The following is a 21,935-nucleotide window of genomic DNA, read 5'->3' as shown; positions in this document are numbered from 1 at the left end:
TCAGAGTGTGCAAATCTTGCCCTAAGCACTTTAAACAGGAAGAACACTGATTTTTCAGAACAAAACAGAAGGAAACTCCATGCTCTGCCTAAGCTCCTGGAAGTCCATGGGATTCCTTTTATTGACTCCGCTGAGCACTGGATAAGGCAGCAGAAGCGAACGCTGCTCAGACAGAGAGACCCCGACTACCTGGTGTAGGATTGTTTTCAATTTCCTGGCCCTTTGATCTCATATGGATTCCGTTAACATTTACCTTGATTTGAGGAGTTTTTCCAGCTGCTTGCACCGTTGGGGCGTTAATCCTGGAATATGCACAGCTGGAGCTGGGGGGGGGGTGGGCACAGCAATGCCACCCAGCCCTGTGCCCACAGCTGCATTCAGCTTTCCTGGATTTGCTACCCATCAGTGTATTTTCTATTCAAGTCTGCTCCATAGTTGGTTAAAACTGATAAATACACCATTGGAAAGTGACGTTCTTTTTGCCCCCAGCCTTTAACTGATCTTTGCTGGGGGGGGGGTTGAAACTAGATGATCATTTTGGTCCTTTTCAACCCAGACCATTCTATGATTTGCTCTGATTGAAGGCCAGCCACAAGATCATGTAGGAGGCAGTCCTTTGAGTTTGGTGCCAGGGTATAGCTGGGCAGTGTTACTCCCACACCTGTGGGTTTGGGCTGCACGCAGCACTCACCAATGGCTCAGTGTAAGAAGTACTCTGTTTCGATCATCTGCCTGAGAAAGATGATAAACCATAACCAGGCTTTATTGTCTTTTTGGGTGAACTCTAATGAAATGAATTAACCTCCATAGAAAAGTAGAAGTTTTTATAGCTGTAAATGTATATCAGAAATGAACGGCAATTTTGCTGTGACTGTTTTAGGGCCAGTCCTTTCTTGCACTGAGGGTTTTGTGTACAGTCCTGTTGTTGTTCACTTGTGCTCTACGGTTTTTTTTTGGCAGCAACATGCTCTGTTTGAAAGACCTTATGACATGTGAGATTGCCAACAGCCCATGTCCAGAACGCTTCCTACCGGAGCCGCTGCCATTAATGGTGATCTTGGTTGCATGGCCAGTTGCCAGTCAGGGTGCTGCTGTGGGGCAAAGAGGCCAAAGCAAGGCATGGGACAGGGGCAAAGCTCTGGGTGTCTGCACTGCTGTCTGCACTCCAGCCCCCCCTTCCCAGCTGTTTGCTGGAGCCTCCAGACCTGTGCTTCCGTGACAAACACTTTTATAATGCTTCATTATAGCAGGCGGCCGAGAGACAAGTGAGATGCGTGAGTACAAGAAAATGAAATCAGTATTTAATTACTAAATATTCTACATCTAAAATAAAAAAAAAAAGCTTAAATAATTCAGTTTGATTTGGTCTAATTAGCCTGATTTCCTAGTATTTAGCCCTAATTATGTGATACATAAGCCCTAATTATGTGGTACGTATACAGTGTGCTCTCTAAAGTTAAAGATCAGAACGGATACTGACTTAAATGATAAAATATGTTAAATTATTAATTATAATTAATCTTACAAAATAGGCATAATTAGTTTAAGTACTTCAGATATTCTACTTAATAGTGTTACGCATTATATGCAAGGTTGAAACATTTTACAAATACTGCCTCAAATGACAAATGCCAGCAGGTCCATGGGTGTCCCATCTGCAGCCCCCATAGGGTTGGAAGGGACAGGTCCAGAGGGGCTCAGAAAACCCTTCCTGTTGTTCAGGCTGTGTGCATGGTGGGAGGATTAGAGGAGCTCGTGAATGTCTATGAATGTGTTGTAACTGGGATGACTTGTTGCTGAGTTGACAACTGCTGCTGACTTCTGGACACACTGGAACAGGTTGCCCAAGGAGGCTGTGGATGCCCCATCCCTGCAGGCATTCAAGGCCAGGCTGGATGTGGCTCTGGGCAGCCTGGTCTGCTGGTTGGCGACCCTGCACATAGCAGGGGGTTGGAACTGGATGAGCATTGTGGGCCTTTTCAACCCAGGCCGTTCTATGATTCTATGGCTCTGTGATTCTATGAGTTTCTGCCCAGCACACAAGCAGCAGGAGAGCTTGAAAAACTGTGGGCTTTACAGGTTGCAAGATGCACCTTTACAACATTTGTCTCTTTGCTTGATAAACAGTAGAGTTGCCCCAGGTATGATACTGTTAGATAAAGCAAAGCGCCCTCCAAGGCAGAGATATTTATAGTTCTGCTATTAAAACGTGCCTTACAGCTCATCTCTCTAACGTAATGTTGGCAAAATTAGGCTGAAATTACTGCAAAAACTGCTTCTCACCAGATTCTTTTTTATAGTTCTGTCCTTTGATTAGGTCGGGAGTTGGCGGGGTCAGCTTTCCTCGGTCGCCGTGGTGAGTATGCAGTAATATGCAATAGAGAAATAAGAGCTGATTCCAAAGCCGCTTGGAAGAGTGTTTTCTATTTCAAGATCTGTGGGAACAGAGGGGAGGAAGACATTCCAGGATGTTTCCATAAACCAACTCACCAAGCGCTGAAACCCATGGCAGCGATTGGCAGCACCTCCTCTGCACCCTGGCGCGCCGCCCAGCTATTAATGGGCGTAATGAAAAATAGTAATGAGTTCACCTTGAAAACAGTCATATTGTCAATATTACAAAGGCTCTCTATATTTTATTTCTTAATTGCTTGCTGTAAAAAGTAGACCAAAATGTGCTTGAAAGCATTATTTGTAGATTTTCTTGTTGCGTTTTGATGGAAGATATAGAATGCACTGTAATCTATTGCTACTTACATTCTTTTCTGGTAAGTGTTACCAATCATTCTCTTATTTTTTCATTTTTTATGAGTATTCGTGTATGTATTCCAGTGCAATATGAAATAGTGTATATTATACCGAGGTGTATGTGCATTGCAAACTGTGTGCATGCATCTAAGTAGTCATCTACAGCATCATGTCTTCATCTCGGGAATGCATAGACACAAGACAGGCTTATGAGTCTGAAGATGCACTATGAAATATAGGGGATTTAATCTGCCATACATTTTTGTTTCCTATATAATGACAAAAAAATTAAATTATAGTGAGAAAGGCTTGAAGATAGGAAACTAAGTATAGAAACATTGTACGTGTGTACATTGGGGATCCCTTTAAATAATTCAAGCTATTTATACCAGTGCAACATTTGAGCTGTTGGCAATGCCAAGAGCATGAAAGTGAGTGTGGAGAAGCTAAAGTGTGAGAGAAGTAACCTAGGCTGTAATTTATAATTAATATAATCAGATATAGTGGGGCAATGAGCGCCAGCAACAGCACTAGGAGAGCATTGTGGATGTCACTGGTTGGACAGGGAGTGTGTGGGGATGGGCTGGTGGGCTTCATTTGGGAACGTGGGGCAGCCTCCTGCCTTCAGGATGCTGCAAAAAGGAGAGCAGTGCTCTTCAAACTAGTTCCAATTTCCTAACAGTTGGGATGTGGAAATGACAGCATACTAGAGAGTGGTTTTGCAGAACCAGTGAGCTTTTCAAATATTCTAAATGAGAATTCATGTTAGATATGTAGCTGATTTTTGCATGTTGAATAGATTAAATACAGTCATGCACTTCTTGATGCAAGTAACCCGCAATAGGATGAGGGCAACGGCCTCAAGTTGGGCCAAGGCAGCTTCAGGTTGGATATTAGGAAAAAAACATTTTCTGAAAGAGCAGTCAGGCAGTGGCACAGCTGCCCAGGGGGTGGGGGGCACCATCCCTGGGGGGGTCCCAGAGCCATGGGGATGTGGCACTGAGGGATGTGGGCAGTGGGCATGGGGGGGGAGGTGGGGTTGAACGTGGAGATCTCAGAGGTCTTTTCCAACCTTAAAGTTTTCGGTGGTTCTATGTTCACTTGTCCAGAACGAAGTGGGACAAGGGAGCTGTTGTGTGCTGTGTGGGGAAGACTGCTGCAAAACAAGGTGAGGTGATGAGATCTTTCTCTTGGGATGCTGTGGGCCAGAAGAGATGGTTTTGTTCCATGCAGTTTATCTCCCCTTGTGTGGATCTTCCGTGTGCAATGTCCCAGAAGGAGCCAGGAGATTCCCACCAGGAGCTTCCCTGTTCCCTCCCACCAGCTGCCCAGGCTGGTGCTGAGCAGGTACCAGATCCAGTGTCCTCAGGTGCTGCCTGCTCACAGCCAAGCAAACTGCTAGCCCCGCTCCTTCCATTTCACCGGTGTCCTCCTGTTTCTGCTCCATGCCGTATTGGCTGTCTTCTCACCCTGTAGCAACATACGCATTTGAATAATGGAAAGGACACCTTAAATTACGTTGTCTGCAGATATTACTCGGACTCCCAGGATTTGCCACGCTGGATCAGAGCGCTGGTCCATCTCATGGGGCTCCTGCCCTGCAGCACCTGTGTGCAGTGCACGGCAGGGCTCGGCTATCCCAGCACTCACAGGGAGCACCCCAGGCCCTGCTCAGGGCACCTGTACGTTCTCTTTCTGAACTGCTACCTTGACACAAAATTGCTTTTCTCCCTTAATTAGACTCCCCTTAAGATTTTCTCCCATTTTCACAATTTGTACCGTTCCCCCCCACCCCCCTACTTACATTATTTTAATAATTTGTTTTAACCAAGCTTGATTTTTCAGGTCGTCATTTTACAGCATGAACTGTGTTATCGAGAAGATGTGAAATAAACGTGACAAAGCGATGCAGTCCTTTAAATCTGCCTTAATTTTACTGGGAACACTGGTGAGTGAGCCTGCAATGGCTGAGATGTCTGAGTGTCTCTGCACACACGGGTGCACAGAAGGGCTGATTGCGATGTTACACGTAACACTTTAGATCTCTTCTGAATTTTCTCATTGCCATTTCGGTCTCTTTTCATCACTTTTTGTATAGCTAAGCCTATCTCTGCTCTGTCAAACCAGTCTCCTCTTGCACTTTAGCCCCTCCTGTGGATACTGGTCCAACACCAACACAAGGCCCTGCTCATCCCTAGCTGGGATTGCTCTCCCCATCCATTCATTCTCTGCCTGTGCTACATAACGCAGGCAGAGGATGCAGTGCTGAGCCAAGTATGGGAAATAAAATAGTGCAAAAGTGCACTTTTTTACTTGAAAAGGAGAGGTTTTGCTCTGGTGAGGGCTGATGAGTGCTCAGGGGGCTTCCTCACTGGAGTTCAGGTGGGCAGGGGGTCCTGGTATCTCTTTGTCTTTCCTGGAAGCAGATGGCCCAGTGCAGAGGGAATCAGCACAGCACAGAGCGAGGGACTCTGGCTAAGACCATGTGCAAACACATTGTAAGCTGTGCTTTCCTGGAGCATTAATCCATGAAGATATTAAAGAAGCTACCAGCAGCACGTCCCCACCAGGAGGCCTGCTGGCAAGCCATGGTCACTGGTGCAGAGTTTTCCACCCTGTTGTTTCCCATCAGACCCATTGCCTCCTCTGCTCACGTGGGTCCTCATGTCTGCTGGGGATATGTTGAGGTCAGGAGCATTGTCGAATTTTCCTCTAGAAAAATACGTTGGAGTATTTTGTAACATAGGATGGTGTAGGCAATAAAGAGCTGCGGAGGTACAAGTGTACACAGGTGTTAATGGAGACACTGCCTGTAAGGGATTCATACAGTCCCAGATTCAAAAGAATGGGTCCTATCCTATCCTGCCTGCTTGCCTTTGTATTTACATGTATTTACATGTATTTACGTTTGTGTTTTTTGTCTGTCTGCAGCAAATGCAAGACAATACCAGTTGCTGCGTGAAGCGTTGCGTGTGGTTGACCTGCTCTACCCTAGGGGCTGTGTATGGTTGGAGTATGACTTGAGATCTACAGGAGGAACAGCACAAGCCAGCGTTTGTACTGCTTGCTTATCACAGACGCAGCTTCAGGTACCTTGGGCTGCAATTTTATGGAATTATTAAGTAGGAACTGTATGAAAATGGGGACTCTGTGCCAAAGTGCATGGCTCTTTGTCAGTATCCAGACTAGAAGCCTGCAGACTCCAGGTGGGGCCAGCTCTGGGTTGTCTGTGAGCAGTGTTTGATCTCACGGTGTATTCCTCAGTGGCAGAGACTTCTGTTTAACATTTTTGTGCCTTCCAGTCTCCCTTGTTCATTTAAAGGAAATCCTCTTTCTCCTTGACAAGTGCACATGGTTACCCAAACCCATCTAAAACTTGGGTGAGACCAGTTACTCCACAAACCAGATGTGAAACCAAGCATCTGACCTGATGTCACATTTGAAAACAGCAGGGCTGGAAGGAGGAGGCATGGCAATGAGAAGCTTGAGTCTGTTTTAGAAGACAGAAGCAAGCCCACTAACCTGCACTTGCCAGGTGTGTTGTGCATCGTTCTGCCTCCAGTGAGCAGGAGGGGCTTGCTTCCATCCACACTGCCTTCCATCCGCACTGCCTTCCATCCACACTGCCTTCCATCCACACTGCCGATGCCACTCAGCAGCCGTGGGTAGGAGTGTGTGCTCAGCTCTTTGTTCTCGCCCAGCAGGAGGCAGGTTCCAGCTTTCCATGTGCCTAGGTGCTCTTTAATCTATTATTTGTCTTATAAAATGGCTGAATACAACAAAGATCTTTTGGTTTATTGAAACTGCCTAGGAAAAAAATTATTTAAACTAATGCACAAAGGAATTCCTAAATCTTGGTTTCGCTGTTTTGTTTTGGTTTTTTTTTTTTAATAATTCTGCATTACAATACAGAAAAAAAAATCTGTCCTCCTGTCTGGCTAATGTTAGTTTGATGATTATACTAATATTAACTGCTTTACTTGAGTAAGCAAAGAAAAGGTAAAATACCAGTCAGCCCAGCTGCTAATTCACAGAGTGTTGTACGACGGTTATTAAAAATACCCAAAAGATGTACCTTTGTGGTTCAGTCTTTTGAATTAGAAGCAGAATATTAATTTAGGCCTGGAGCATGATTAAACATTGTAAGGCCCCCTAAGAATTTTCACCAAATTTTCTTGGATTTCTCTTTATTGGGTCTTCCTCGACTGTGTTTAGCTCTGTAATTGCTTTGCTCCTTTGTTGATAGGCTAAAGCACAATGTGATTTTCTCCATGTCATAATATTTAAGAGGATGGTTCAATGTTCCGCATGTATGATGTGCAGCTGGGGCACACGGAGCCATGATGGGGGTGTGGGCTCTCGGTAGCTTTTCTTTCTCCCTTTCCCTTCCTTTCTTTTTTTTTTTTTTCTCCTCATTACTTTTGCAGCTCTGCAGAAGGAAGTCACAAAATTTGTCCGTGTGGGCAACAACCCAGAAAATGCAATCTGTGTCTGTATGGGGAGAAAAGGAGCAGAACCTGCCCCAGCTCCTAGTGCTATGGGGAACAAATCCATGCCCAAAGGCTCGTCTTATTTTGTGTTTTTGTCCAGTAAAACCATATTTGGAGGTTTGCTGAAAATGCAGAAGATTTCCAAAGAGCTGCAGGAAATTCCAATTGTAGATTAAAACAAGTGGTAAAAAATCCAGCTCCTTCCCTGCTCTCCTCTTTTGGAGAATAAATTCAAAACATTACATTGATTCAAGTTCCCTGGGGGGATTGAAGAGTTAAAATGTAATTGGTAAAATCCATGATATGTGTTATGAAGGGAAAAACATATTTGGCAAAAAAAAAAGAAAAGAAAAAGATCCCAGAGCGTGAAGAGGATGTGAGGATGTCACCAGCATCATGAGACAGAGGAATAAAGAACAAGGTCTTTTCAGTGCCCATCTCTGGGACGCTCAGAGCCAGGTCCTCGCTGGGTCCGTCCATCCCTGGTGCTCTGCCAGCTGCAGGAGGGGCGGTGGGAGGGGGAAGGGCTGCGGTGCTGAGTGCTTGCAAGGCCTCCTGGGGAAAGCTTAGCCAGAAGGGAGGGTGTGCTGTCACAGGGGTATGCATGTATTTTCACCGTGAGATCCTGAATTGCTTTGAAAGGCCTAATATTTGGCTTCAGTTAGGTAACTTATGTATAGAACCACTAAAACTCTTAATATGTCAGCAAAAATGCCAACCTAGTTCTGAAGTACCATCAGATAGAGGTATTCAGACATATTGATAACGTTACTCAAGAAGGTAACAATCATCTTCTACACGCATTGATAAAGACCTCCAATTCCTCACCGTTTTTAAAGAGCAACATGGTTTGCTAAAAATAGCAGAATTTCCATTTTACATGATGCAGAATAAGGGAGATTTAATGAAAAAGGACCGTGCTATGTCTGAGATGTGCCTCAACGCCACCTTCAAGAGCAGGATGGGGATGGCAGTCAGCAAAAGTCTGAAAGGCATTTTATTTGAGCATCTTCAGTGAAAGTTGGGAAGAGCAGCAAATCTGTGCTGACAGTGATGCTGAATATTGAAGCGTATGAACAGTATGGAGAATGAGCTAGCTGTTCATTAAGAAATAATGACTTATGAAGATAGTAATGACAAAAAAAAAAAAAACCCCAAACATATTCTGAGGCATCACATCCAAAGATCTTATATTTAAATTCTTTATGAGAGAGGGAGGAAGAAAGGCAGGAGGAAGATATTAACGATACAGAGAAGAAATTTTTAATCAGAGGAAGCTTGATTTGAATTGGGATAGTAAAGGTTACAACCAAGTAGCAGGGTCTGCAGGAAGCACTGTGTGGCATCTCAGAGCATCAAGGTAAAAGGTCACTGAAGCTCTAATCTTGAACTCTCTAAAGCATTACTCAGAGCTTCTGTAGCTCCTCCTGGAAGAGCAATGGAAACAGAAACGACCAACAGGCCTTGAGAATGACCAGGATAACGAACGGAGCGGCGTTTTAGCGCTGCGCTGCAGCGGCTTTAACTTTGCTCTCCATAAAGTCAGTAGCAACAACAAGGATCTCCATATCAGCAGGGGAACTGCGCCTGAATAATTACACAAGGTCAGTAACGATCATTTCTGAAACACAAAAAAAACAGGCAACCCCAAAATGTGTTGTCCTGGTCGAGCTAGCGTGGAGCAGTCAGTGCATTAATTAGCGGTAACAGCAGTGCACACACTCGGTTTTCTGATTCAACAGTGCAATTAAAACCCCGCAGCTCCCCGAAAGCACCGGCTGTTAGCTGGGATTTGGGATCGGTTTCCTTTCAGACTTTCTCTGGCTGTGATTCATGCGAGTTTGGAGTCCCAGTTAAGTCATGTGATACCGAAAAATCATTTACAGTCTTGTGAATGCAATTTGAGTTTGTTCAAATCAAATGGGTGTTCTGATGTACTGTTTTTAAGTTTCCTAAGATATGGTGGGCTCTTTGTTTAAAAGGAAATTGCATTTCTTCCCCTAGCACAATGTTTGTAACCCTGCAGTTCTATCATGGCACCCAATGGGCTCCCTTGATGATGCAGCCTGTTCCCCAAGGGCTGCCCACTCCCACTTGCTCCCATTGATAGCCTGCATACAAATAAGGTTCAGAGCAATTGTGCCATAGGTGACCCAAGTAAAACTATTGAGACAAATATAGAAATTGGTGTTTTGAAGTCCTCAGTACAGTCTGAATGCAGTACTTCAGTAGGAAATGTGAAATACATGTTTCCCATTGCTTCCTTGTTCTAGATCAGCTCAGGATCTCAGTCTGCAGCACTTCCCTGCTCCCTTCCTGTGCTGCAGGAGCTTCTGGCACAAACCCAGGATGTGGAAATAACCCACCATGCTATGGGCTAATGTGGTGGGAATCACAGGAACAGGGAACCATGAAGACTGGAAGAGCTCTCTAAGACCCCCAAGCCCAACCCCAGCCCACTGTGCCCCTCAGTGCCCATCCCCATGGCTCTTGAAAACTGGATGGATCATAGAATCATAGAATGGCCTGGGTTGAAAAGACCCACAGTGCTCATCCAGTTCCAACCCCCTGCTATGTGCAGGGTCGCCAACCAGCAGCCCAGGCTGCCCAGAGCCACATCCAGCCTGGCCTTGAATGCCTGCAGGGATGGGGCATCCACAGCCTCCTTGGGCAACCTGTTCCAGTGATGGATCGTGCTGTCCTCCACTCTCACTCATTTTTAACTCTAACCACACATCCTCATTTCTGTGTTCTGTACAGTTGCTGTGCACTCCGCCATGAGTAAGAGTTTATGCTGAAGCTGTGAGTTTTCCCACGAAAGCAGAGAAGAGACACGTGTAGCGGGTGGAAGCACACGGTGAGTCCTGTCCTTGCTCTGCAAGATGAACCATTTTCCATTTCTCCAGTTGGTTTTGTCTCTGCTGCATGTGTGATGCTGGCTAATGGGGCCTGTGCTAACGAGGTGATGTTCTCAGCAGCTCCTACCACACTCTGGGGAAGGTTCCTGCATTCCATGGACAGTGCTGCCTTTGGGGAGGGCTCCCGGTGTGCAGCTCTGCCATCCCCGCCGGTGAGTGCTATGAATAACAATGCTGCTTGCATGGAGTCTCTGCAAACTCACTATCATCCGCTTTCTGCATTATCATTTTTCCATATGGGAAGTGGAAAATCATTTTGAGTGTGTAGAAGCAGATAAGTATTCTGGTCCTGGACATTTTCTGAGCTTGTTTACCAAGCAGCCGGGCTCCAATCGCTAGATCTAATTGACCAGGAGCAGCGTGCAGCATCACTCTGATTATTTTTGGAGTTATCTGCACCGAGAGGAGCGGTGACTGCCAATGGGGGCTGATGTCCATGCCCTTCCATTAGGGCCCTGGATCTCCTGGCATTGCCCCAGCCGCACAGAGGTGGGGCGTAGCCCAGTGACCAGCCCCTGGAAAGTGGCACCTGAGTCCGTTTTTTGGCTCACGCTGCCCTGGTGATGGCAGCTGTAGAGTTGTTTGGGGCAATCTTCAGATTCATTCAAAAAAATTAATCCAAAAAACCAACCAAATAAATATGGGCTTGCTACATCCCAGGAATCCCTCCTTCTGTGTCATTTCAAGGGGCTTTATTTTTAGGTGTGGAAAAAGTGGAGAACTGTGACCTATTGTACCACCTATAAATGAAAAGTAGGTACTAAATATTTTATTTTTCCCCACTGCTCTGTTTATTCTTCTGCCTTGCTTTTCAATCTTCATGCAAAGTTTGTGCATGAGTGTGTGTGTGCTTTCTCTCCAAGAGCACATACAGTATCGGTAACCGTGGGCTGGATTTAATAATTCAAAGTAATATGAAACCTTGCCCGTATGGAAATGGGCTTGTGATTGGCTCGATCTGCTAGCTAGATGGGATGAAAAATCTCATTTTTGGAAAAATAATCAAAGATTATCAGCTGCATCCAGGAATTGTTGGGGTCTTGTAGAGAAGGGTCGCTTTCTCTGCACACATGCGTTCAACCCCCCTCCCCCCCACTGACACACAAATATAATGCTTATATTCAGCATGCACCCCAATATCTTCGTGTTGTACCCCTACTGCCTGTCTCACTTCCTGGTTTTTGTGTTGTGTTTTTTTTTTCCAAGGTACTAGCAAAAGAATAAGGTCTTTGCACGAAGCTGATGCTCTAGTAATTAGTGTACAGAGGGAGAGCATTAGCAGAAGCAAAGCGTAGGGAATAACACACGGCTGTATCAGCTCTGGTCTTTCATCTCTTGCTCTCTTCATCATTTACAGAAACATATTTGTCGTCTCTTAAGATATTTAGCATTCTGCTACCAAAAAGAAGAAGTATTCAAGGAATGTAACCTAAATTACAGCACAGAGAAACAGCATATAGATATGCACATATATATACTATAGGCATTAGGTACAGATTCCCACACATCACAGAGGAAAAAATGTATCTTTAACAGAGAGCGGTGCCCTTCATCTGGAAATACTCTGGCCACCATAGAGAAAAAATTCCATAGAGGAAACATTAAAACAGCTTAAAAGTTCTTAATCTGGTTAAGGTCCTCAAAATCCAGTCTCTCTGCCCTTCATAATGCCTTCATATATACGTACACGAGCATACGTAGATGCATATAGTTACAAGCAATATATATACATGTGCTATTTTTTCTACCTCTTATATAAATATAGATACAGAGCATCATGATTGGAATTCCCAGGGGGTATTTTTGTGGAACTTCAGAGCGAACGTGGCTGACACTTGTTCTTTGTTGCCCTTGGGCTACCGGTTTGATCACTGACTGAATGGATTTATCCATGTCAGCAGAAGGAATTTCTCACTCTTGTCGTACGTATATTTTACCAACCTTTCTCATGTGTAAATGAAGTGAGAGTACATTCAGGTGCTCGGCGTTTCAGCCAGCTTTGGTAAGGCGAAGAGAAGGGTGCCAGCAGGTAGAAGGGCTGAGAGCTGACGCCTGAAACCCTCTTTTATTGAGCGACTCCGGGAAACACGCTGCAGTCGAGAGGCCTGATTTGTTCTGAGCGTGGATAGCAGGCGCACGGAACGCCAAAGAGCAACGCTGAAATAATTGGTACGAAGATAGAGAAGCTTAATTTTGATGAAGCAATTAGCAGTTGTTTCCTGATTGCTCTTACTACTGTGAAGAGGAGGTGGAAAAGATCGTGTCACCTCCATCAATTCCAAGCCATCTCAGGGCTCTTGAGACCTTTTGCCCCAGGATTGGGCACCACTGAAAGTTGCTTTGAATGTTGTTTTTTTTTTTAGGAAGTGTATTTTCAAGAAGGTTAAACATAAATTAGTCATAAAGCCAACAAAAGAGAGAGGAAAGGACGGGGCTGGATGATTTTCATCCAAATCTCTGTGTTTTCAAACTGTTAGTGTTAAATTTGGAGGAAAAAAAAAAAGAAAAGAAAAAGCACCACCCCACACCAAAATAGGAGAAGAGCTGAATTCTTTTTCTCCTTCAAATAACGATAATAAAAACCCTTTGGAAAACAGCACTGTTTATAACCTCAGACATGAATGTGCGAAGCAATGCTGCAGATCTGAGCGGTGTTTAAGACAACAAAGTGCTATTTGATAGTGGAGCCTTTCTGTGGAACAGCTCCTCTTCCTGCCTTTGATGTCCGGATGGTTTATTTAATCAATTATTAATCAAAGTTGTGGCATTCTTCTTATATATTTAGGTAAAAAAAAAACTAAAAGATGCCTTTTCTCGCCTAAATAGAATGCGGAAATACTTGCTTTTGAAGACATAAAAAATACATATTGGAGAGATTCCAGTTTTGAGTGCTTGAGCTGCACACGGTGCGCTGAGGAGCAAGGAGGGAAAAAATGTCCGTTTCTGAGCCGTGCTGAGAGCACGAACTGCTCGGCTCGGCCGCCTCCGTGCAGCAAAAGCACTACAAATAATTAGATTAGTGTTTCCCTGGCACAGGTGCTGAACCCGACACGGAGCAGCGCCATGGAGCGGGGCGGGCAGCCGGACAGCGCGGAGCATCGCGAGCAGTTGGTAACGTTTGGCAGCTTAACAGAGAAAAAAATGACTGCTAGGGAAATCTCAACCGCCGCTAATTAGCAGCAATGAACTGTGGGTAAGGACAGTACATTTTAATGTGAGAAGAATTTTACAATAACCACCACACTGAAAGAAATAGAACGAAATGCTCCCTAGCTGACCCTTGTGGCAATCTAAGCTGCATATTGCAATAATCCTGTAAATTACTATGCTTTTTTATACAGTAACTTGGAGTTAATTAGTAATTTAACATTCCTCTACGCTATTAAATGTCTTTCTTGCATTATATTATGTTGTTTCATGGTCTTACCTTAACACTAATGGGGTTTAGTTATATTTTCTCAAAACAGTAACAGTAAAATAAAACCGGGATGGAAAATTAATTAGCTCTTTTTTACCTCTGATTTACCTGTCGGTAACAATTAGGCAACCAGGCTGGGCATTGCTGGGGCATGGCATGGCTGGCAGGAATGGGGGGGTTTAGTGCCGGGCAGGAGCTGGGTGTGGTGGGACGTAATGGGAGCTGATGGGACATGGTGGGACACGATGGAATGCAATGGGATATGATGGGATGCAATGGAACGCAATAAGATGTGATGGATCACAATGGGACGCAACGGGATACAGTGGGACGCAATGGGAGACGATGAGATGCAATGGGACGTGATGGGACACAATGGGATGCGGTGGAACACGTTGGCACACGATGGGCTGCGGTGGGATGGTGCTGACAGAGCAGTGGGAGGCGTCCCCAGGGCGCATGCGCTCAGCGAGGATGGAGCTCAGCGCTGTTTGAGCCTTCCTCTGCCCCCTCCCTGCAGCTGCACAGCTCCGTGGGCTAATTAGGCTAACCAACAATGACGGAACCTGTGATCTGAGGGAAAGTTTCGGCTATAATTATGTGGGGCATCAGGTGAAAGAGTCTCCTCTAGATTAATCCCGCACAAATTAAAAGTCGGAGCGCTTTCTCTCTCCCTTTCTGCTCGCCGGCCATCTTCTCAGCTGCAATCTTTGCTTCGTTTTGCAGCCGTTGGTTTGGAGCTGCCGTCCTCTCACCTCTGTGGGATCGATGCAGGCACTACAGTGGAGTGGTTTGGTGGGACGGGCCTCGGAGGAAGGGATGGTGCGCTTGGAAGGGCTGAATCCAACACAAAACACTTCCAGAGGACTTTGTCTCTGGGGGCTCCTGCTAAAAGCAGAGCAGCTACCATTTAAAACCCCATTCTTTGCAGCTGGATTTGAGCATCCATAAAAAATTCATCCGTGCTTTAAGAGATTTCTGCTTTTCTGTCCTCTCCATTGTTAGACAAATTGAAGTGTGCACTCTGAAGGAGTGTGGCAGTGAACTGAGAATTTATTTACTCATTCGATTCTAATATTGAGAGAATCTGCTCTCCCCGTTCAAAGGGTAGAGCAACAATGCGAGTGACATCGGGTCAGCGGCACTTCACAGCTACCTGTGAGATAGAATTGTTCTCCTGGCAGATAGGAAGTGACTGAAACCTCTTTTTCTCATCAATGTCTATTATGATTGATGGCTCTATGGTCACACTGAATATGCCCTTTTTAAATAATTCACAATGTCATCATCATAGTACTAGTTTATAACTAGCCTGTTATTTTTACCTTTGTTCATTCACTAACAGGAGATTCGATAAATTAAGCGCTATGGATTTTGGTAGCATTAGGGCTGACTGAAACCTTCCTTTTCCTTTATGTCTCTTCTTTCTTTCTTCTTTCTTTCTTTCTTTCTTTCTTTCTTCTTTTTAAGATGAAGCCTTCTCACACACCGTACCAAAGACTTTTAAAAAGCCACAAGCATCAGGTATGATGATTCATTAAAAAACAGCTTACCAAATCAATACATTCTCTTGATGACATTAATTAAAATATAAACAAAGTACCAAAATAAAGCAGCTGCCGTAACTTAGCTTGGATTGCAGTTCATCTATCATTCAGAGAGCAGCAAGGATGCGTTTCAGACATCACAAACGCACACTGTGGGTTCAGCACGAGAACTGGCCGTTAATTGATGCCGGATATTATTCTTGGAGTGCACTGGAAATAGTCCAAGTAGAAGGTGCTCAGTTTGGATAGCAGAATGATTTTAACAGTGGCTAATGGATAAAATATTTAATAGTGTACTTTGCAAATCAGGTTTTATTTGTTTAACTTGGAAATTGGGCTTAGTGAGTTCTATTAGAGGGTAGCTGAGCATTTATCTTCTTAACTGTGGAAATGCTGCTGATAATTAGTGGATGTTAGGAATCACCAGATATGTTTCTTTGCCAAGTCTTTGTAATTGGAAGGCTTTATGCAATTCTCATGTTGCTTGAATTATTTTTTGTTTAACAGCTGTAGATGTCTACTTTGTTCCAAAGCCCCTTTTGTCCCTGGCCATGGGGCTGTCCTGGAGCACCATGGATGTCCCCACACTGGCAGCAGGGCCTGAGCAGCCATGGGAGGATGCGCTGCTGGACAGACATGGGCAGCACCAGCGGTGCAAGTGCAAAGGATGAAACTGCCCTGGAGAGAGAATGGGCTCAGCACATGACAACGCAGACGTGGCTGTGCTCAGGATTACCATGCCTGGACGTGGGAGCAAGAAACCTGAACTTGCTGTGGGTTGAAAAAGTCTGAAATTACATTCTTGGTGATGTAAGAGATCTTCCGATCCCTGGGATTTTTCACTGATGTCATTACGGACACAAGTACCATCTGTTTCCTACATGTAGGTACGTGAGATTCCTGCACCTTGTAAACCGGAGCTGGGTGACCATTGGCTCTTGGAATCTCAAGATGTACACCCAAAATCTTTCGTCTTTTCTTAACTTTTTCTTCCCAGTAAGAAGCAGCTGCCTCTACAAAGACTGAGGTTTCAGGGATGCTCAAAGATGACGCCTCATGGGAGCGGAGACGATGCTGTCGCCCTGCAACTCCCTCTAGGACCCCATGGTAGTAATTAATAAGAAGCCAAGTTCTCAACTAGCTGTGACAAATTGGAAAGCTGTGAATTTGGAGATAAGAGCGGAGGGTCACAGTTTATTTGTAACTGGGTTATCTAATCGTAATAAGCACTTACAGCAAAAAGCATCATAAAAGAAAATAGTGCGGTACAAGAACCTTGGAGTAATTGGGTTTTCCCACACAAATAAGATCCACGTAGCAGAAGAATTTCCCTTTGAAGCAGCTGTTATGAATTTTGGGTCCACAGTTTCCATTAGCCCCTCGTCATTGCTGGTCCATTGCAAAATAGATAAAATGCATAAAGCATCACCAACATTTGATATCGTAATCCTATTTGGTTTTATATTTCCTAATGTTTCTCAATGTGGCCATAAGAATTGGTGAAATCACAAGAGGGATAATACAACATTTAGTTCTCTTTCATGAAAATATTATAATGAGGTTTTGGGTTCTTTTACATTTTTGATTTTTCATTATTTGGTGATTGGCTTAAAAATATATCTAATTTTGTGCACCATCAGCTTGGAGATTTAAATTTAAAAATGACAAATTCCTGCACATGGATTGTAGTCTTTAGAAGAATTTCTTCCTTCTGCTTGGAGGTGAGGGTGGGAATTAAGGAACAACAAAGTAATAGGGAAAATAATGCTTTATTTTCTGGGGCAGGAAACTGAAAGGCGAAGTGCTGACTCTGCAGCAGGTAACTGCAAACCTTCTGTATCAGCACTGCAAGATTGCTGGGGTTTTGGACAAAAGATTTGGACTTCATTTAATTTGATTTCTCACCAGGCTTTGGGAGCCAAACATTGCGAGCACATCTTCCCTAGCAGGGATACTGCTGCAGCAGCAAGCCAGGAAAATTAGCTTGAGTTTTCAGAAGCATCAGTATTTCCCTTCCATTCTTCCTCACAAGCATCAGCCTCTCTGCAGCTCCTTCCCGCATCAGTGCAAGAGGGCAAAGGCTTCCAATGCTGGCATCAGGGGGGAATTGTTCTTCACATGGCACAACTCAGCCAGGTGGGTAACAAATCACAGGAACCCTACGTGGCATTTTGAGGTGTTGCACAAGACTTCCAAATGTTGATGGGAGGGACAGGGGATCCATTGCTTTATGGGTGAAGTTTGCAGCTAGCCAGCACAACCCAGCGCTGCCTGGCAAAGGGAGGGAGGTTTGGCTTGATGAGGCTGGAAACAGCAGAGGTTGTAGGCAATTGCTTCCAACTTGTGGCCCATGCTCGTTCTCTAAGCTATCCCTATCAACCCCCTGGACCTCCAGGGCTGTCTCACAGCCTTGCAATGACAACATCTGCACCATTGGTAAAACTCTCTTCTACTTTTATTCCATCCGCTGTTTAGCAAGGCCCAGACAATTCCCAGTTTAGTCTGAGCTTTTCCTTGTTAGAAATACAGATTGAGGGCTGAACCCTTGTCTTGAGCACAGGCACTGTCCTGGAGGGGACCATCAATGTCTGCACGAGAATGATCATAATGCTGCAAATCTACCTCATGCATATGGGATATACATGTATATATGTGAACCACAGGTAGGAATGTGATATACATACCCCATTCAAAATTAGTCAGGAGATTAAAGGAGAAATTAAACCATAATAAAGAGCTCTGGATAATGAAGCTTAAACAAACATCATATTTCTAATACACTTTTTGTTTGTTCTAGGCAGCAGCAAATCTTATGTCCCATCAGCTTGCAGGAGGGACACCTCCACCCTGAGCCACTGGGTGCCATGTGTGGCTCTGGCCACGCCATTGGGTGATGCACTGTGCCAATGGGGATGCTTGGTGCTTTTGGGGATATTCAGTGCTGCGAGGACTCTTGGTGCCATTGGGGATGCTCAGTGCCAGTGGGGATGTGTGGTGCTATTGGAGACATTTGGTGTCATTGAGGATGCTTGGTTCCAATGGAGACATTTGGTGCCAGTGGGGGTGCTTGGTGCCATTGGAGACATTTGGTGCCACCGGGGTTGCTTGGTGCCATTGAAGATGCTTGGTACCACTGGAGACACTTGGTGCCATTGGGGATGCTTGGTTTCAATGGAGACATTTGGAGCCACTGGTAACATGTGGTGCCATTGAAGATGCTTGGTACCATTGGAGACATTTGGTGCCATTGGAGATATTTGGTGCCGTTGGCAATGCTTGGTGCCACTGAAGATGCTTGGTGCCATTGGGGATGTTCGGTGCCCTGGGACAGGAATCAGTAAGCTCCCCCACCCATGAACAAATCTGCTGGGTGGGGCTGCGGCGTCTGGATCAACGTCTTTAGTTTATGAAAATTATAATTATTTTGATTTTTGTTCCCAGACAGCTTGAAATGTTGCAAAACTCTGCAGGTGCTCTCTGTTATAACAAAACCCCGGAACAGATGGCACAAGGTACCAGGCCAGCTCAAGGGATTAAACGCAAGGCTTTTGAAATTTAAAATTAAAGCCGGGTGATCTTGGGAAAATGTGCCTGCCAAACAAGCGCTCTTAAAAAAAATAAAGTTCTCCAAGTTCTCCATGCAAGCTGATTTAAATTCAAATGAGTCAAAAATTGGGCACTTTAAAAGTGCTTAAGAGAGGATTAAAGAAAAAAAGGGAAGCAGACGCGTTGCTTGTTGCTGCAGCGGGACTGTTCGTGTCCGACAGCGGGTTCGCTCTTCGTTCTCCCCGTAGTGCTCTGGCAGGTCTTTGGGTGAGCGCTCCTCGGACGTTTTCTCCCCTCTGCCCACCGTTTGCTCCCAGCAGGACCTGTCCCCAAAGGCTCGCGCACAACGGGTGCCGCTGCCCCGGCCTCGGGGGCAGAGCTCGCTCAGGAATGCCGCAGGGAAGGGATGCGGCCGCTGCGGCGCAGCGCCGTCGTGCAGGCGGGGTGATGCGGCGTGCCCTGCGTGGACGTGCTCGTGGTGCCCGTGCTCCAGATGTCCTCTTTGTTTCAGCCGCATTGTTTCCCCTGCCCAGAGCAGTTCCAATTTCTCATTGGCACGGGACGCTGTTTTCTGCATAGTTTTTAAAATGGCTCTTAATCGCGAGCCTAGTGGGGGCATTGAGGCTCACAATGAAGAAAAAGCCCACGGGGTGAGAAAGCGGCAACCTCGGGGCTTTGATGGCCTTGTTGGCCCGAGCCTGGACTCCAGCAAGCAGCAGCTACAGCTCCATTCAGCACCGAAAGGGCTGGCAGGTCCTGTGACGCTGGCCCGTGTTTGCGAAAGCCTTTGTTAATGTGTTAGATAACCTATTAATCACAACTTCTATATTCATATGCAAAACGTGCCCGGAGGACAATTTAAGCGCTGATTGCGGTGCTTTCTCTGTTTGCGTTCCGCTCCCCCCACGCGGAGCTCCCGGCCGGGTTTGGTGCGGGTCTGAACGCGGTGTGATTGCAGCCCCGAAAGGGTGCTCTTATTTTCCTTAGTGATCCCCGTCTCGTCTTGTCATCCTAAAGGTTCGTAAGGACTTTAATTAGGTACGCCGGGTAGGGAGACGACAGGGAGCAGCCCTTTCCACGCCCAGACACTTGATGGAGGATGATCACTTTGGCAGGTACAGGCTGGCAAGATGAACCGGTGTAAATTAACTAGGAAAGGTTAAATTAGAGTAAAATGAGGATTGCAGACAAATCTCGGAAGCCGGGTTAATCCAAAGCGGGGCCGTAGGCTGGCTGTGCTGCCGCATCCTCCACGTCGGGGCTGCAATGGGGCGGCCGTTCCGTGTGGGGCAGCGGTGGCCGTGGGGACAGTGGGGAAGACTGAAAACTGTGCCAGCGGGGTAGCAAAGCATCGGTGTCAGTGAATCCGAATTGTGATGCTCTATGCAGCGAGGCTTATTAGCTGTGGATTGTTCTGGGTTGCTTTTTAGAGCTGTAAGCAAACAGGGATTGATCCCACCTTTTTTTTTTTTTTTTTTTTTTTTTCCTTTGAATTAAAAAAAAGGAAATCATTTTTGTTTTTTTATCGGGACGACCCTTTGTTTCAGTGTTCAATTACAGGGTTCATTACGTGGAGGTACCTTTGGCCGTATTTCATCTTTCCTTTGCAACGTGACTTTGCACACGAGGAAGGACCTCCCGCCCACCTCGGTGCCTGCAGCCCAGAGATGCCCTTTGCTGCACGCGGTTGGGGCGCATCGCTGCGTTTCCAGATGGAGACCTTCTGCACCCCCAGCGCGGCCAAAGGCGTCGCCTCCATGAGGGGTGTGGGAAAATGCTCCGAGGTCCCGCAGCACCGTTTTATCACGGCTATAATGGCTGGGAAAATGTTTGTAATTTGTTTGGCAGCCGTTAATCTACCCCTTTGTTCGAGTGTTTGGTACTGAAGTGTTTCTTCAAGGACTTGGTGGTGGCTCTAGATATTTTCTTCCACAATAAGGATTATATGGCACGTAATCCTGTGAAAAGATACAGTAATTAATTTGAAAATTGCTGAGGAGACGATCAGTATTTAAAGCGTCAATGACGTGCAGTCCTGTTGTTTCTTTCTGTTCTCTTGGTGCTGCCGAGGGGCCGGGCACACCGTGGCCAAGCACACGGCATGGCAGCCCCCAGCCCCGAGCTGCCCCCAGCAGCACCAGGCACTGCACAGAGCGCAGGGAAGTCGCTCTTTAAAGCTCCGGAGAGATGCAGTGCATTTATCAGCTGTGAGTGGATATCATTGTGTTTATAACAGAGTGGAGGCACCATGCAATTTTGCTCTTGAAATTGGTTTATATAGATGACTGGTTGCTGTGAAGTGTGTGTCAGAGTTGCATGCAGCGGTTATGAAGTAGTACAATTGTCATCGCTTCTTACATGGTTGTTGAGAAGAGCTTGAGAGCCCGGCTCAGTCAGCTGTTGAATAGATAACCCAACACAGTTAACGTGGCATACATTGTAAAGAATTACATGCCTGCTACAATGAGCTCTGGGCCTTTGGTCTAGATAATAATCCTGGTGGGTGTACCACGTGTGCGGCTGTCTGATCGCTCAGATATGACTGACGAAACATAAAGAAAAATGTCAGTCGCCGAGAAGAAAAATGCTGCTGGAAGTTTGTTTAAGGTTCACGTTAACGGCAGAGCTTTTGGATTTAACCCCGACGCTCCCGCGGCCCCGGCTGCCGGCTCAGTGCGTCGCCGTGTGCGCTGCGGGTGGGCTCCCTTTGGGCTGTGCAGGGCTCTGTTGGCTGCAGTGAGGGCCCGGCCATCGCTGCGTGCTGAGCGTGGTCCCCTTGTCACTTCCCATTTGTGACACGTGAGCCTAACGCCACTAAAAAGGGTGAATGTTCGCGACTTCTTAAGTGCCGTGGCAGAACTCATTTCCCCGAATTGAAGCAAGCCACAGTAATCGAGCTGGCAATGAGGACTGGACTGCAGAAGTGGTAATTAATACTGCTGGCAAATTAGAGAAAAAACATAAGAGAGAGAGATTTGCTGTGCGAAAATCACAGTGCTTTTGTGCACCGGGAGGCGGCTCTCGCAGCGCACCGGCTGTGGGTTGGAGATTCAGCCTCAGGTGTTTTCACTGCGTGGAAGGGATTGTTTGAGAGTTGCTTTCATTTGTCTGAGCGGCTGAAGCAGGAGGTTGGCCAGGGAGGTGTTGTCCCGTCAAGAATCCCAGCTTGGAAAGCTCGTTCTTGATGGAATAGGATCGCAGAATCCGAGGCTGACGGGACGGTGTGTGCTGGGAGGACCTCCCAGCCAGACAGGTTGCAGGCATTCCA

The 21,935-nt window shown here is 45.9% G+C and overlaps 1 long non-coding RNA gene across 1 annotated transcript; it reads left to right on the top strand.

Moving 5' to 3' along the window:
* The first annotated feature begins 3,794 nt into the window (after positions 1-3,794).
* Positions 3,795-6,818, top strand: LOC101749370. Its single transcript, XR_001467685.2, has 3 exons — positions 3,795-3,916; positions 4,594-4,696; positions 5,680-6,818. It is a non-coding gene; the product is annotated as an uncharacterized LOC101749370 (long non-coding RNA).
* Positions 6,819-21,935: the final 15,117 nt, after the last annotated feature.

Source organism: Gallus gallus, chromosome 7 (assembly GCF_016699485.2).
Source record: "Gallus gallus isolate bGalGal1 chromosome 7, bGalGal1.mat.broiler.GRCg7b, whole genome shotgun sequence".
Lineage (NCBI taxonomy): Eukaryota > Metazoa > Chordata > Aves > Galliformes > Phasianidae > Gallus > Gallus gallus.
Note: the sequence above shows the minus strand (reverse complement) of the source record. Positions and strands in the feature narration are given on the sequence as shown.